Consider the following 11,773-nt stretch of genomic DNA (forward strand, 5'->3'; position numbering starts at 1 on the left):
AGGGATATTAAGTTTATTATATTAACAAGAATATATACTGTCACCATTCATCTAAGGGGGTATACTATTAGCCTCAATAATTAGATACCACCCTCATACAGCACCCCAATATACCTGTCCCATACCTTGTACCCCAATTTCCATTACTTTGCATTTTTGACCCCAAAAAAGACATGTCATTATTAGCTAATTAAAAATAATTAAAAACTTCAAAGTGCCTAATTAGTCATTCAGAGGGGTGCCCCAGGGGTTCAGAACCAAACCCCAAAGTTTTTAGCTTAAAAAAGGGATTTTGCACTGCTCTGAGCTGGTGAAGAGAAATCCACGAAAAGCCCTTTGGAGACTTATCACCAGGGACGTATCTTCCTATTGGCCAGATTGGCACTCGCCAGGGGTGTCAGCTGAGGAGGAGCGTCGTCCAGAGGTGTCACCTGCGGGCAGTAGGTAGATTCACTTTTAGAGGCAGCAGCTATCCCCCCACCCCCGTGTAGTTCCTCACCAGCAGGGATGCCAAGTAATGATCATAGCATGCAGCAGCGCTGCTGGGGGTGTAGTTTATTTAGAGTTTCTTGTCTGTATTGTGGTGCAATGCTGGACCCAGGCACCAATTACAGTGGCTGCTGCTGCATTCTTTGATCATTAATGGGAATCCCTGCTGTTAAGGAACTACACAGGGGTGGGTAAATAGCTGCAGACTTTAAAAGTGTATCTACCTAAAAGTGCTGCCTTTAATAGAACAATCAACATGGGGCATGCGTGTGTCTGGGACTGTGGGGGCATACGTGTATCTGGCACTTTGGGGGCATATGTGTATCGGATACTGTGGGGGCATATATGTATCTGGCACTGTGGCGGCATATGTGTGTCTGGCACTGTGGGAGCATTTGAGTGTCTAGCACTGAAGGGGCATATAAGTGTCTGGCACTGAGGGGGCATATGTGTATCTGACACTGTGGGGGCATATGTGTATGTGGCACTATACTCAGAGGCATTATATGTATCTGGCACTGCACTACTGGGCAAAAAAAGGAAGGAATGGTTCCCATATAGTACCGGAGCCAAGAAGAAAAAGAAAGACTATATGTCTTTTCTGGGGCACGCTTTTGTTGTAAATGGAATGATGAATTCTATTTAAAATATAACTTTTATTATCAACCTTCCTAAAATATTGGATATGAGGCAAAGAATGGGAGGGGAAAAGGAAAACTACTAATAATCAAAAAATTAGTATGATTGTTATAATATTATCCGAATAATTCATATGATATAATATAATAACGATATAATTTGGCTTAATGGCTCTATGAGCGAAAATATGTGGGTGTCTCCAGTAATAAAAAATTGTATATATTTGTGTGAGTTTTTTCTTCCTGAAAATGTAACAATATATATTGGTGAGAATATAATCGGAAAGAAAATCCTCAATTAATATGATATGTGCCAGGCTCAACTCAAATTCCTGACTATATCAGGAATCTGCAAAGGAAGGGGAAAAGGTGGAGGATAGTGTTTCCAGGTCCTGTGTCCTGGGTTTGGATAAAAATACCTGCAGTACCCGGTATTCCCTGGTGGTCTCCCAACCAGGTACTGACCAGGCCCACAGTGCTTGGCTTCCAAGATCAGACGAGGTTGGGCATACTCATTATGGTTTGACCGCAAGTAGATATAGCCCACACCAGGTGACACCAGGAACTCTGTATCCTAAATCCTGAGAGGATTGTCTCTGGTATTCTCCTACACTTGAAAATTTGAGTGAAGTCTATTGGGTCTTGGCTTCAAAATACAAACTGTTGAGGTGCCACCTCTTTTGCATGGTAAGTCTTGATTCCCATATGATGATTGCTATTAGTCCTATAGAAACCAAAGCTGTCATAGATTCTGATATCAAAAAATGTCAAGTGGGGCTTCCCAGGTTAGTGGAAGTCCGGATGACGGTGTGGCCCTGCTATGAATTGGATGGGTAAAGATTGGTTAGGAGTGACATAAAGAAAATGAGAGAAAAGAGGAAAGGAGAAAAAAGAGAAAAAGAAAAGGAAAAGAAAAAAAGGAGGATCAGTTTGGGGTGACACACCACTTCTGCTTTTTGATCATCTGCCTAGGCATCGAATGAAAAAATGAGAGGGTGGTGTGGAACTAAACTGATACTGAAGAAAGCAAGAGGGACACTTCTACTGTCCTGTTTTTTAACAAGGTGGTGCTCTGTTGACAAATTGCATTGCAGAGCCCCCACAATTGTTTGAACAGAATGAGAGGGTGTCCCAAAAATCTGTTATGATTTGGAAAAGTTGCTTCAAAGACTGTTGATGTTAATCTATAGTGAATCACATGTATTGTATATGGTACTAAAATGATACTCTCTGATGAGTCATGTGTCATAAACAATGTTTGAAAAAAACAATGTAGAAAAAAACAGTATGCAACTTATTTCAAATATATGATGTATCCAAAAGAGTCCCCTCTATGAAATCATGAAATGAATAACAAATAGATACTAACATAATGATGGTGAAAACAGGACCCTAGAGCTGCTTTGATATTAAGGGTATAGAGGTCTCCTCAGTTGTTAATGTAATTGACAGAAAAATATGCCTCCGATAGATGCTGGTATATGCTTGAGATCCTAATAGTTCATACATGAGGCTGTCAAAACAATGAAGAAAAAACAAAAAACAAATAGTCCGGGAAACTCAAAAATGGTGTTACTTCATGTGGGGGTACTCTACCCCTCCATGTAACAGTAGGTCTCTGGGTCTTTTTTGAACTAACACCATTTTTGAGTTTCCCGGACTATTTTTTTTTTCTTCATTGTTTTGACAGCCTCATGTATGAACTATTAGGATCTCAAGCATATACCAGCATCTATCAGAGGCATATTTTTCTGTCAATTACATTAACAACTGAGGAGACCTCTATACCCTTAATATCAAGGCAGCTCTAGGGTCCTGTTTTCACCATCATTATGTTAGTATCTATTTGTTATTGATTTCATGATTTCATAGAGGGGATTCTTTTTGATACATCATATATTTGAAATAAGTTGCATACTGTTTTTTTCTACATTGTTTTTTTCAAACATTGTTTATAACACATGACTCATCAGAGGGTATCATTTTAGTACCATATACAATACATGTGATTCACTATAGATTAACATCAACAGTCTTTGAAGTAACTTTTTCAAATCATAATAGATTTCTGGGACACCCTCTCATTCTATTCAAACAATTGTGGGGGCTCTGCAATGCAATTTGTCAACAGAGCACCACCTTGTTAAAAAACAGGACAGTAGAAGTGTCCCTCTTGCTTTCTTCAGTATCAGTTTAGTTCCACACCACCCTCTCATTTTTTCATTCGATGCCTAGGCAGATGATCAAAAAGCAGAAGTGGTGTGTCACCCCAAACTGATCCTCCTTTTTTTCTTTTCCTTTTCTTTTCCTCTTTTTTCTCCTTTCCTCTTTTCTCTCATTTTCTTTATGTCACTCCTAACCAATCTTTACCCATCCAATTCATAGCAGAGCCACACCGTCATCAGGACTTCCACTAACCTGGGAAGCCCCACTTGACATTTTTTGATATCAGAATCTGTGACAGCTTTGGTTTCTATAGGACTAATAGCCATCATCATATGGGATTCAAGACTTACCATGCAAAAGAGGTGGCACCTCAACAGTTCGTATTTTGAAGCCAAGACCCAGTAGACTTCACTCAAATTTTCAAGTGTAGGAGAATACCAGAGACAATCCTCTCAGGATCTAGGATACAGAGTTCCTGGTGTCACCCGGTGTGGGATATATCTACCTGCGGTCAAACCATACTGAGTATGCCCAACCTCGTCTGATCTTGGAAGCCAAGCACTGTGGGCCAGGTCAGTACCTGGTTGGGAGACCACCAGGGAATACCGGGTACTGCAGGTATTTTTATCCAAACCCAGGACACAGGACCAGGAAACACTATCCTCCACCTTTTCCCCTTCCTTTGCAGATTCCTTATATAGTCAGGAATTTGAGTTGAGCCTGGCACATATCATATTAATTGAGGATTTTCTTTCCAATTATATTCTCACCAATATATATTGTTACATTTTCAGGAAGAAAAACCTCACACAAATATATACATTTTTTTTTACTGGAGACACCCACATATTTTCGCTCATAGAGCCATTAGGCCAAATTATATCGTTATTATATTATATCATGTGAATTATTCGGATAATATTATAACAATCATACTAATTTTTTGATTATTAGTAATTTTCCTTTTCCCCTCCCTTTCTTTGCCTCATATCCAATATTTTAGGAAGGTTGATAATAAAAGTTATATTTTAAATAGAATTCATCATTCCATTTACAACAAAAGCGTGCCCCAGAAAAGACATATAGTCTTTCTTTTTCTTCTTGGCTCCGGTACTATACGGAAACCATTCCTTCCTTTTTTTGTCCATTAAGTTTACTGAACTATCTCTGGGAGCACCACCAACCCAGCTCCTAATACTAGTTATTTGTTTTGTTTTGTATATTGGCCAGATGTTGGTTTATATTAGAGCTTTTGCTTTAATAATATTATCTTATAATATTAAACACTTAAATTGAGTGATCCTGTGCAGACTCTACCAATCCTTTTTCCGTGTACTGCACTACTGGGGTCATTATGTGTAACTGGCACAATTCTGGGGAACATTATGTGCATCTGACACTATACTGAGGACATTATGTGTAGGGAGAACTACTGTGGGTATCATGTCTAAGGCTGTTAATTGTGTGTGTGCATGTATAGGGGGTGTGATTATATATTTATATTTTAATATCATAACATAAAATTGTGAGGCCACACCCACTTTCCCAGGAGCATGCACACCTTCCTATATATATATATATATATATATATATATAGGCACTACTGTATTGCATAATGTGTATAAGGGGTACTTCTGTGTAGCATAATGTAAATAATGTACATTACTGTGCTGTGTAATGTGAGTAAGGCACACTACTGTGGTGTAATTTGAATTGGGGTACTATTGAGTGGCCATGCCCTTTTTTGGCACACGTGCCTTCCCTATTTCAAACATGGGGGGCATCAGTCCTTTACTTTGCCAGGGGCCCTTGGACCCCTAAATACTCCCCTGCTTATCACCAATTAGTTATCACAAAACTGCGATATTGCAGCTAATTGGATGAAATTGTCTCAGCATAGTGCAGCAGTGGCATAAAACAAAATCACTGTCTCTGAGGCAATGATGATGTACTGAGGTAGGTGAGCTATGGGTGAGAGGGAGGGTAGTCAAGACAGAAGACTATGAAAAAGCGGATAACAGTCTTGGTGTTAGTGAGAATAAATTTTTTTTTTAATCTGATGATGATGTGGAAGCAACAATTTAGGAAGAAACAGCAAATGTTGGAGTGTTGCAGATGGCGACATCCATAGATAATAAAGGAGATAAGTATACTGTAGAATAGAGTGTATTGCTGCTCTATCAGGCATATTTCCAGCTCTGTCACATACAGCATATTTGTATCATTCTCTATGATTTGTTTTTTTCATTTTTGACAAGTGGTATGATGATGATGATGATGATGATGATGATGATGACGACGACGATGACAACATTAATGCGGCTAGAAGCTCTCTAGATGTGAGTTTATCATCACTGTAATTCACTCATTAAGCTTGTGCCAATCCTTTTTTTGGAAATCCTCCTCCTATACTGTGCAATTATGTAGATGTGGATAATTATGTTTTAACACGGTGGATGCTCAAGACCAGGCCCAGAATGAGAGGAGAGAGATGATGGCCACCTTGGCTGTTCTGTTTGGAATTTCAAAGTTTATAAAGCACTTGATTAGGAACCTGCAACTCTTTTTAGGATCCCAAGCGACTGTGGGCAGATTTGGAATAACCAGTGGTGATACGACTGTAACAGGTTGGTTTGGTGTAGGAATGGATAAAGCACCTGCATGCACAGTACAGAAGGTCTGTGTGCGTCCAAGACAAAAGTGCTGAAGGAGGTCCTCAGATGAGAGTTCCCCACCCAAATGCATTACTTCCTGTGCAGGGTTCACTGTCACATGGCAGATTGGATGGAAGCACTGTATGCTTTATGTTAGTGTAGGGTTGGCTCAGGGAGTATTAAGATGTGAAGTCTAATGGACACCCCAGTCTTCACCAGTAACTGCAGCAAGGTGATATGTGCTTGTCTTAAAGTAGTCCATGAGTTGCAGCCCTCTAACTACTTTAATGTGACTAGATAAAAAAGTAGGTGGTCACATGGGATCATACACAATCAGAAATGGTCAGACAATGTGAAGGTCCGCTTCGCGACTACGGATTGGGTAGTGGTTAGTATTACTGCCTCATAGCACTGAGGTCATGGGTTTGATTCCCACCATGGCCCTAACAGTGTGGAGTTTGTATATTCTCCCCATACTTGCGTGTGTTTCCTCTGGGCACACCAGTTTTCTCCCATTTGGTAGGGAATATAGATTGTAAGCTTCACTGGGGCAGGGACTGATATGAATGGCCAAAATATTCTTTGTAAAGCGCTGCGGAATATGTGTGCGCTATATAAATAACTGGTAATAAATAAATAATACTAATAAATAAACTACTGGTTCAGAAATCATAAGGGGATGGGGCTACAAGATCAGATTTGTAGGAAATAAGCATGAGACAGGATCACAGGCTCAGATTTATAAATGGGTAACAGGGAAAGTCTGGGACAGAGAATAACAACATAGAATTCAGGAATGCTGGAGAGAGTTTTGGGAATCTGATATGTGGGCACTGTAAGTTAACAGAACCCAGCTTAAACAGGATGAACTTGGTGCAAAACACAGTGACCTCTCCTTTATATTTGTGTCTCAGGTGTGAGATCTGATGTACAGTAAGATGAGTAGAATAGAGCAATTTAATTTGTTATATACTGTATTGTAACATTGTACAGTATTACAGTATCACAGCAACATAGATTATGATGTACAGTACTGTATAACTGAACCGTGGTCAGGGAAGATGAGTTGGAAATGAATGAATTACTGGCAGCAATGGATAATAGAGGTGTAAACCGCTGCTCCCGAATTACTTACTATTTGGCCACTAATGAAATAGCAGATGTAACATGCACCAGGTTAAATAATTCACTGGTCTCTGGATAACACGTATCAAACATGGTACATGACTGGTGGCGGGTCGGCCATTGTGTATATCCACTCCCACTAACAACCTGCCTGCATACGGTATGGGCCTTTTCAGATTTGCTCTTATCAGACATTTGTGTCATCTTGCATCTGAAGAGAGACATGAGGAAAGGGCAAATGTTGCAAACAAATACATCATTGCAAAGAGGAGCTGATACACATATGTATGTATAGATGAGCTGGGTCAGTTCTCCGAGAACCTAGCCCACCCAAAATTCCCGGGATCTGAGGGAATCTGAGCCCCCATTGTGATGCCATTGTCCTTAGTTAATGTAACATACTGACCGAGATGGATGTAGGCAGTTAAAAAAACACTATTTTTGATATTTTTATAGTGCAGTAAGGAACATCTATATATTACTTGCATTTTGGCTGAGTGTGTCACACTGGTTCTGTAACCTAATTGCCGCACCTTCATGCACGGTGCACACTGGTGTTATTTTTCTTTCCACTGCCCAGAATGCAGCCCAGAGGTCTTAATACACAAGCAACATTAATCATTGGCGCACACTGGTGTTTTTTTTGTCACTGCCCACAGTGCAGCATTAACCCTTTTTTGGCGCACACTGGCCCTCATTCCAAGTTGTTCGCTCACTAGCTGCTTTTAGCAACATTGCACACGCTAAGCCGCCGTCCTCTGGGAGTGTATCTAAGCTTAGCAGAATTGCGAATGAAAGATTAGCAGAATTGTGAATAGGCATTTCTTAGCAGTTTCTGAGTAGCTCGAGACTTACTCTGCCACTGCGATCAGTTCAGTCAGTTTCGTTCCTGGTTTGACGTCACAAACACACCCAGCGTTCGCCCAGACACTCTCCCGTTTCTCCAGCCACTTCCGCGTTTTTCCCAGAAACGGCAGCGTTTTTTCACAAACACCCGTAAAATGGCCAGTTTCCGCCCAGAAACACCCACTTCCTGTCAATCACACTACGGTCACAGGAACGAAGAAAAATCCTTGTAATGCCGTGAGTAAAATACCTAACTTATTAGCAAATTTACTTGGCGCAGATGCACTGTGAACATTGCGCATGCGCATTAGCGACTAATTGCTCCGTTGCGGAATAAAAAATAACGAGCAATCAACTCGGAATGACCCCCACTGACTGGTGTGTTTTTTTGTCACTGCCCACAGTGCAGCATTAACCCTTTATTGGTGCACACTGGTGCGTGCCACCATTACTAGAATTATATAAGCACAGAGATTTTCATTGCTGTCACCAGTGGGTGACAATGTTTTCCATGTGGTACACACGTGACACAGTAGATCGCAGAATGTTGAATATCTGCACATCTTCAGATATAGAATGTCCAATTCATCAAGAACCCACTAACATGACCCATTCCAACTCCGATAATTTGCACTGTCTTGCCATGAACAGCCCAGCCCGTGTTTAAGTTGACTCAGGCGATGTCAGATTATTACTGATGCAGGTCTGGGCATTTCCAAGATGTCACATTACGTCACACCTACAGTACCATCACCTTTACATAGTGCTAGTCCATACTACAGTATGCCGTAAACACAGCATGGCAGACAATGTGTCACAATCCTGACTGTAGGTTTTATATTTGGTGACTTACCCCTGCCATCTGTCCTGGATCCTGGATCCTGTGTCTTTTCACTCACGGAGTTAAACAGCTTGTCAGCACTATGAGTTTTCCTGAGTTCTCTGCCTGAGAGGTAATAGTTAATTAGCTCCACCTGTGGTGATCTCCTGTGTGTGGCTGAATTCAGTAATCTGAACTTTAGGTCTATAAGCCAGCATCCTGTGTTTTGCAGAAGTTCAGGCTTCAGTGTTCTCTCGGCCTGCTAGGCCTCATTCTACATCACAGCCTTGGCTAGAGTAGTCACATGACAGTGACTGTTCACCTGACCCAGAGTTGTTCAATCCTCTGCCAGCCTGAGACTCTCTGCATCACCTAATCCTGCTCACCAATCACCAAGGACCAGGAAGTATAAATCAGGATACTGAGTTAGAAACTGGGCCAGTTCCTTGTGTCACACACAGCTATGTGTGAGCATTCAAACTGAGCTCTCTAAAGTTGTGATCTCCGTGCTTCCAGTACCTCCGTGCCTCAGTACCTCCGTGCCTCAGCACCTCTGTGCCTTAGTACCTCCGTGCCTCAGCACCTCCGTGCTTCCAGTACCTCCGTGCCTCAGCACCTCCATGCCTCATCACCTCTGTGCCTCATCACCTCCGTGCCTCAGTACCTACGTGCTTCCAGCACCTCCATGCCTCAGCACCTCTGTGCTTCCAGCACCTCCGTGCCTCAGTACCTCTGTGCTTTCAGCACCTCCGTGCCTCAGTACCTCCGTGCTTCAGTACCTCCGTGCCTCAGTACCTCCGTGCCTCAGTACCTCCGTGCTTCCAGCACCTCCGTGCCTCAGTACCTCCGTGCCTCAGTACCTCCGTGCCTCAGTACCTCCGTGCTTCCAGCACCTCCGTGCCTCAGTACCTCCGTGCTTCAGTACCTCCGTGCCTCAGTACCTCCGTGCTTCCAGCACCTCCGTGCTTCCAGCACCTCCGTGCCTCAGCACCTCCGTGCCTCAGCACCTCCGTGCCTCAGTTCCTCCGTGCCTCAGCACCTCCGTGCTTCCAGCACCTCCATGCCTCAGCATCTCCGTGCTTCCAGCACCTCAGTGCCTCAGCATCTCCGTGCTTCCAGCACCTCCGTGCCTCAGCATCTCCGTGCTTCCAGCACCTCCGTGCCTCAGCACCTCAGTGTCTCTACGCACCTCAGTGTCTCCAAGCACCTCAGTGTCCCCAAGCACCTCAGTGTCTCCAAGCACCTCAGTATCTCCAAGCACCTCAGTGTCTCCAAGCACCTCAGTATCTCCAAGCACCTCAGTGTCTCCAAGCACCTCAGTGTCCCCAAGCATCTCAGTGTCTCCAAGCACCCAGTACCCTTTAGCACAATTGCACCTGGTATTCTTCACTGATTCAACAGTGCCTTTCCAGTACTGTCTTTCAGGAGACCTTCAGCGTTCACACGTGCCTCCTGTCTGCCGACCTAATCCTGCATGAGGAGAACCTAGATTCGGCCATCTCTGCTGCGGTTCCTCTCCCCAGTCACCGGAAGAAACCCTGAGTCCACAACACTCCCAAACCAGGTCAGTGGTAGTATTCATATAATCCTCCAGTCGCCCGCACAGACTTCACTAACACCGGGTTCACAAAACCTCAGTCATGACACAATGTGCATCATCAGCCAATGAAGACATATAATGTCTCAGTAAAGGAGACAGTGTTCTCTAAATAGAAATATAGACATTAATAGGTTAATTATGGGCCTAATTCACATTTGTAAGTTAAGAAAAAATAGCCAGTAACTTTGTGTCTGGAAAAAAATCATGTTGCCATGGAAGCAGAGCAAATACAATGGCCCTCATTCCGAATCGTTCGCTCGTAAATTTCTTCGCATCGCAGTGAATTTCCGCTATGTGCGCATGCGTAATGTCCGCACTGCGACTGCACCAAGTAATTTTATAATGAAGATAGTATTTTTACTCACGACTTTTTCTTCACTCCGGCGATCGTAGTGTGATTGACAGGAAATGGGTGTTACTGGGCGGAAACTGGCTGTTTTAAGGGCGTGTGGGAAAAAACGCTACCGTTTCCGGAAAAAAACGCAGGAGTGGCTGGAGAAACGGGGGAGTGTCTGGGCGAACGCTTGGTGTGTTTGTGACGTCAAACCAGGAACGACAAGCACTGAACTGATCGCAGATGCCGAGTAAGTCTGAAGCTACTCTGAAACTGCTAAGAAGTGTGCTAATCGCAATATTGCGAATACATCGTTCGCAATTTTAAGATGCTAAGATACACTCCCAGTAGGCATAGGCTTAGCGTGAGCAACTCTGCTAAAATCGCCTTGCGAGCGAACAACTCGGAATGAGGGCCAATGTTCCTTCCATAAACCATATACAAAGCAATCTTGAGAAGCACCCGTGGAGCAGGTACAGGTCAGCGGTTGGCAAACAAATACTATTCAAAGCATAAACATTGAGTAGTCACACCAGAGATTTACCTGCAACAGTGCCTGGTCAATGTGATTGATACTCATCAGGACATATTATGGTTATTAATGCTAACTCCCAAACACAAATTTTGTAGTGGAACAGGAACTTTGGCAAGTTATTAAATATTACTGTAACTAATGGCAAAACACCTGGCTCTGATGGTGTCACTGCCGAGTATTACAACATCCTGCCATCCCATGATGTTCCATGTTTGACTTCTCTTTGCAGTTAGGTAATAGACACCAATTCATTGCCTTCTGGCTTTAATTCTGCCTAAATCATTGTTCTCCTAAAGACTAGCAAACTCCCTGCTCTTGTCTAATCCTACTGACCCATATCCATGTTAAACCAGGATTTAAAGTTATTTATTAAACTTATAGCCCAATATCTACCTATTCTCCTTTCCCTGCTCCATCCATGGTCAACATGCTTTGCACAAAGTAAAGCATGCTTTGCACACAGTGTCTGAAATCCATCTTTTAACCAAGTTCTGTAATTTACATTTCACAATTTCCACAGTCTCAATTTTAATGCCTTAAATAAGTGTAGATTGGTCTTCCAGATA

The 11,773-nt window shown here is 42.6% G+C and overlaps 2 pseudogenes; one reads left to right on the top strand and one right to left on the bottom strand.

Annotated features, from left to right (window-relative positions):
* Positions 1-1,543: 1,543 nt before the first annotated feature.
* Positions 1,544-1,661, bottom strand: LOC134946095 (5S ribosomal RNA; annotated as a pseudogene).
* A 2,135-nt stretch (positions 1,662-3,796) lies between these two features.
* On the top strand, positions 3,797-3,914 carry LOC134945983 (5S ribosomal RNA; annotated as a pseudogene).
* The last annotated feature ends 7,859 nt before the right edge of the window (positions 3,915-11,773 follow it).

Source organism: Pseudophryne corroboree, chromosome 7 (genome assembly GCF_028390025.1).
Source record: "Pseudophryne corroboree isolate aPseCor3 chromosome 7, aPseCor3.hap2, whole genome shotgun sequence".
Taxonomy (NCBI): Eukaryota; Metazoa; Chordata; class Amphibia; order Anura; family Myobatrachidae; genus Pseudophryne; species Pseudophryne corroboree.